This window comes from Cryptomeria japonica, chromosome 5 (assembly GCF_030272615.1).
Source record: "Cryptomeria japonica chromosome 5, Sugi_1.0, whole genome shotgun sequence".
Classification (NCBI taxonomy): Eukaryota; Viridiplantae; Streptophyta; class Pinopsida; order Cupressales; family Cupressaceae; genus Cryptomeria; species Cryptomeria japonica.
The window spans coordinates 625,740,529-625,746,689 of NC_081409.1; positions in this window are offsets into that span (position 1 = coordinate 625,740,529).

The window sequence follows — 6,161 nt, forward strand, 5'->3', positions numbered from 1 at the left end:
GTCTTTGGTAAAAATTACCTTTGCAGAAGAGGTTAGGGCTCTCTTGATTTTATGTTCTTTGCCAGAAAGCTGGAATAGCTTGGTTATGACTGTAAGCAACTCTGTCTCTGGTAAAAATACTTTGGTATTTGATGATATTGTTGGTGTTATCCTAAGCGAGGAAATGCGAAGAAAAAGCACAGGTGAGACTCCAACATCATCGGGTAGTGTTTTGAATGTGGAGAATAGAGGAAGATCAAAGGAAAGAGGAAAAGGCCCTGGGAATGAGAAGTCACGAGGGAAGTCAAAGAAAGGATGCTCTCAATCTAGAGGAAAGAAAGATTGCTGGTACTGCGGAAAGCCTAGTCATCTAAAGAAAGACTGTTGGTCTCAGAAAAACAAAGAAGGAGACAAAAATGAAAATGATAGTAAGGAAGCTAATATTGCAAGTAATACTTTACAAGATGCTTTAATCTTATGTTTGGATAATGTTAATGATTCCTGGGTAATAGATTCTGGGGCTTCATTTCATGCTACACCCCATAGAAAATATTTTCTAGATTATGTTCAAGGTGATTTTGGACAGGTATATTTGGGTGATGATGAGCCCTGTCAAATTGTTGGAAAAGGAAAGATAAAGATCAAGTTGCAGAATGGTAATGACTGGTTTCTGCAGGAGGTAAGACATGTTCCTAATTTAAGAAGAAATTTAATTTCTGCAGGGCAACTAGGTAGTGAAGGTTGCATAGTTACCTTCTCAGACAGTATGTGGAAGGTCACTAAAGGATTGTTAGTAGTAGCTAAAGGTGTGAAGATAGGCACATTATATCTGTGTACTGGTAACACTTACTCTACCTTAGCTGCTACAGATAAAGTTATTGCAGGGACAACAACAATAAATGTTGCAAGAACAGATTCGATAATGTGGCACCATAGGCTTGGGCACATGAGTGAGAAAGGGATGAAAATCCTTCACTCCAAAAATCTATTGCCAGGACTAAAGAAGATTGATTTAGAGTTCTATGAAAACTATGTTTATGGTAAACAGAAAAGAGTCAGATTTATCAAGGTTGGGAAAGAGAAGAAGAGTGAGAAGTTAGAGCTTGTACATTCAGATGTATGGGGACCGGCTCAGGTATCATCTCTTGGTGGCTCTTGTTATTATGTTATTTTTATTGATGACTCAACCAGAAAAACATGGGTATATTTCCTAAAACAAAAATCAGATGTTTTTGAAACTTTTAAGAAATGGAAAGCTCTGGTTGAGAATGAGACAGGAAAAAAGTTGAAGTGTCTCAGATCGGATAATGGAGGTGAGTATTGCAGCAAATCATTTGAAGATTACTGTTCCTTAAATGGGATTCAAAAGCAGAAGACAGTTCCAGGAACTCCACAGGAAAATGGTGTGTCAGAGAGAATGAATAGGACCATCATGGAACATGCGAGGAGCATGAGATTGCATGCTGGATTGCCCTTACATTTTTGGGCAGATGCTGTACATACTGCTGTCTATTTGATAAATAGAGGACCTTCAACCCCTTTGGATGGTGGTATTCCAGAGGAGGCATGGACTGGTAAAAAGGTAAATTATTCTTTTCTAAAAACTTTTGGTTGCGAAGCTTTTGTCCATGTTGATAAAGAAAACAGAACCAAGCTTGATGCTAAATCTCAGAAATGTACCTTCATTGGATATGGGATAGATGAATATGGCTATCGGTTATGGGATTTTGAAAATAAGAAAATAATTAGAAGTAGAGATGTTATATTCAATGAGAAGGTTATGTATAAAGAACAGATGCAGGAAAAGAAGCATGAACAGGACAAACAAGAATATGTGGTGTTGGATGAGATTCCTAAAAATGAAATGCCACAGGTACCTGATGCTCAGCAACAACAGATTGTCCCACAAACTCCTGCAAGTGTTAGACGTTCTACGAGGACAAGTAGACCCCCTGAAATATTTTCTCCTTCTTTGTATTCTATTTTATTAATGGACTCTGGTGAACCAGAAGAATATGAAGAAGCAATGCAGGTGGATGCCAAACAACAGTGACAACTAGGCATGAAAGAGGAGATGGACTCCTTGATGAAAAATAAGACTTGGGACTTAGTCCCTTTACCTGCAGAAAAAAAGAGCCTTGCCTAACAAATGGGTTTATTGGCTGAAGGAGGAGGAAGGAGGTCAGAAAAGATATAAGGCCAGACTTGTGGTAAAAGGTTTTGCATAGAAAAAGGGTATAGATTATGATGAAATATTTTCTCCAGTTGTAAAAATGACTTCAATTAGAACTGTACTTAGTCTTGTGGCTGCAGATGATTTACATCTTGAACAATTAGATGTCAAAATAGCTTTTCTCCATGGAGATTTGGAGGAGGAAATTTACATGTTGCAACCACAGGGATATGAGGTCAAAGGTAAGGAGAACTTGGTGTGCAGGTTGAAGAAAAGTCTGTATGGCCTAAAGCAAGCACCCCGACAATGGTATTTAAAATTTGATAGTTTCATGGCTGAACACGGTTATCATAGATGTCATTCTGATCATTGTGTATATTTTAAGAGATTTGATAATGGCAATTATATTATCCCGTTGCTTTATGTTGATGACATGCTTGTTGCTGGGTCTAACATGCAACATATAAATGATCTTAAATAGAAATTAGCCAGGTCATTTGCTATGAAGGATTTGGGTGCAGCTAAGCAAATTCTCGGTATGAGGATTACATGAGACAGGAAAAATAGAACCTTGAATTTGTCCCAAAGTGAGTATATAAAGAAGGTGTTGAAAAGATTTAACATGCAAGATGCAAAAGCAGTTAGTACACCTTTGGCTAGTCATTTCAAATTGACTAAGGAGATGTGCCCAAAGGCATAGGAAGAGGTTAATAAAATGTCTAACATCCCGTATTCATCAGCTGTTGGCAGTCTGATGTATGCAATGGTATGCACAAGGCCAGATATTGCACATGCAGTGGGAGTTGTGAGCAGGTTTATGAGTAATCCGGGTATGGAACATTGGAATGCTGTGAAATGGATTCTTCGGTATTTGAAAGGAACTAGTACGAAGGCATTATGTTTCAAAGGATTTAATGCTGCTCTAAGTGGATTTGTTGACTCTGATCTGGCGGGTGATATTGATTCACGTAGGAGTACTACAGGGTATGTTTTTACTATAGGGGGAACTGCAGTCAGTTGGATTTCTAGGCTGCAAAAGGTTGTTGCACTTTCAACCACTGAAGCTGAGTATGTTGCTGCTACAGAAGCCAACAAAGAGATGATTTGGTTGCAATGTTTTCTGAAGGAATTGGGTCAAACACAAGAGGATAGCCCATTGTATACTGATAGCCAGAGTGCCATTCATCTTGCAAAGAACTCTGCTTTTCATTCAAGGACAAAGCACATTCAACTCAAGTACCACTTCATCCGGACTATTTTGGAGGAGGGTCAGTTACGACTTGAGAAGATTCACACAAGTGAGAATCCTGCCGATATGTTCACAAAGGTAGTTCCACAGGAGAAGCTGATTTCTTCATCAGCTTCTGTTGCTCTTCTTGATTGATAATTGTGGAATTTATACCAGTCAAGTCCTAGTGTTTTATCTAGCGGATGTTGCATGTACAGTGGTGTCGTGTAGTATCAGTCTCCAAGTGGGAGATTGTTCAGTGTGGAGCCTGATCAGTCTCCAAGTGGGAGATTGTTGAAATGTGGCGACTGATCAACAAAGTATTGTACACTCAACACGTATCCCTTTTTTGAAAAGTGGCGATTGCCCTTTTTTGTTGATGAAAACCGACATTGTAATAAAACCCTAAAAAAGGCCGACTTTGTTTGTTGCCCTAAAAACGCATGTTATAAGCGGCTGGGATGCTTAAGGCATTGTAAGGTTGATGTACTATTTTTGCTGGATAATAAGAAAGATTGGACGGCTGTGTATGGTGGACGTAACCCATTTTGGGTGAACCACGTTAAATCTCTATGTTATCTATGTCCTGTTTTATTTCTTTATCTTTTGTATTTAAATCTGCATATAATTGTTAGTTCATATTTGCTTCGGATCTGCTTGAAACCGTAACAATCCAATGGACGAGGGACCAAGGTACCTCTTGTGACTTTACGGGTCTGTTTTTTAAGTTTGTTTAATAATTTTAAACTTCCACCCGAAAAAGTGCTTTATAGACTTACTTATATTTAATTAAATTTAAAACGTTTCAATTCTAGACGAAGTTCTCCCAAATGTGTTCACTTCCCACATTCGAGCTGAAATCCACCCTAAGCCGTTGATCTTTGCTCATCCAACGGATGAGGGACCAAGGTACCTGTTGTGACTTTACGGGTCTATTTTTAAGTTTGTTTAATAATTTTAAACTTTCACCCGAAAAAGTGCTTTAATGACTTAATTATATTTAATTAAATTTAAAACATTTCAATTCTAGGCGAAGTTCTCCCAAATGTGTTCACTTCCCACATTCGGGCCGAATTCCACCCTAAGTCATTGATCTTTTCTCATCCAATGGACGATAGTCCTGTTGTCAGTTGTCGTGGGTCCCATGACTTCTGCCAGTTTTTCAGGCACGTCACCATACTTGTGTCACTTTTCCGGGCAAAGTTCTCAGAAATCTGTTCACTTCCCACATTTGCCCTAAAAACCACCCTAAGTCGTTGATCTTTGTTCATCCGACGGTCGATGGTACCTATTTTAAGATGTAGTGGGTCCCACGACTTCTACCATTTTTCTGGCACGTCACCATACTCATGTCACTTTTCGGGTTTGATTTTTAGTCTATTTAATCATTTTAAACCTCCGCCCCAAAAAAAGCTTTATAGACTTAATTATATTTAATTAAATTTAAAATGTCCAATTCTGGGCGAAGTTCTCAGAAAGGTGTTCACTTCCCACATTCAGGCCGAAATCCACCCTAGCCGTTGATCTTTGTTCATCCAACGGTCGAGACTCAATCGTACCTATTTTAAGATGAAGTGGGTCCCACAACTTCTGTCATTTTTCTTGCACGTCACCATACTCGTGTCACTTTTCGGGTCCATTTTTAAAGTCTATTTAATCATTTTAAAATTCCGCCCGAAAAAGAGATTTATAGTCTATAGACTATAGACTTAATTCTATTTAATTAAATTTAAAATGTTCAATTCTAGGCAATAGTTTGAGATAACTATTAAATATAATGTTAATATTATTTGTAAAAATTTGAAATTCAAAAATAGTATAAAACATGAAACTTAGTTTCTAGAATAAAACAAATAACTAAATAAAAATATAAATTTTGATATACAATTTGAAAGGTAAAAGTTTGACAGGAAATCTTTTTCCTGATCTCATGGTATTAATGCCTTATCGTGCACATTCATTGCCCGACCTATGAGACAGAGGGAAAATTTATTACCTTTTGATCTGTGTACTAGTTTTTACTTTGAAGCAGAACAAATCTGTAGTTCGTAGAATCGTACCTTTTGTAAGACATTTTTTGCAGGAAGTGATTTTGAAATTGCAGGTGACCATGGAGGCCAATTTCACACTTCGAACAGACAAGAAGTTGGTGCCCTTTTTGGGCAAAGTATCTGATAAACGAATGCAAGGACTGTTCAGGTTTAAGAAGGAGAAGTTGTGGGTGGCAGCTCGACTGATGCTTGCGGAGGAGGTGGCACATATCAGTCACCGGTATTGAACTAACATGGAGGTTTACTCTCTAATTCTGGCGTGGGCCTGTGAATTCAAACCGAAGGTGGAAAAGGTAAAACTCACACTGGTCAAATTGATTGATGGGGAGTTTTTGATTAACCTGGATTCAATATTGGAGTGGGTGGTGCTGAGAGTTGGCATTCGAATTAAGGAAGGGGATGACCAGGAGGAATTGCTTCCTTTTATTTGTGGCCCAGAGGATGAAATCAAATACCAGTGCCGTGAACGAGCCCGAGTGGGGTGGGAAGCGATGAAACTTTTTGTGAAATTAACGAGGGTGGATGAAGTCCTAAAGGCTTTTCACATGGTGGCAAGGATGGAGGTTGGTAGGGAATTGAGAGATAGGGCTGAAGAAGGAAGGGCCATACAACTACTGGCAAGCTTGGAGGGCGACCCCGACTTCGGGTGCCTAAACTGCATTCCAAAAATGAAAGCTGAAGTGGCAAAAGGGAAAGCCAAAGCATTAACCTCCGAGGAGGGAAGGGGCTG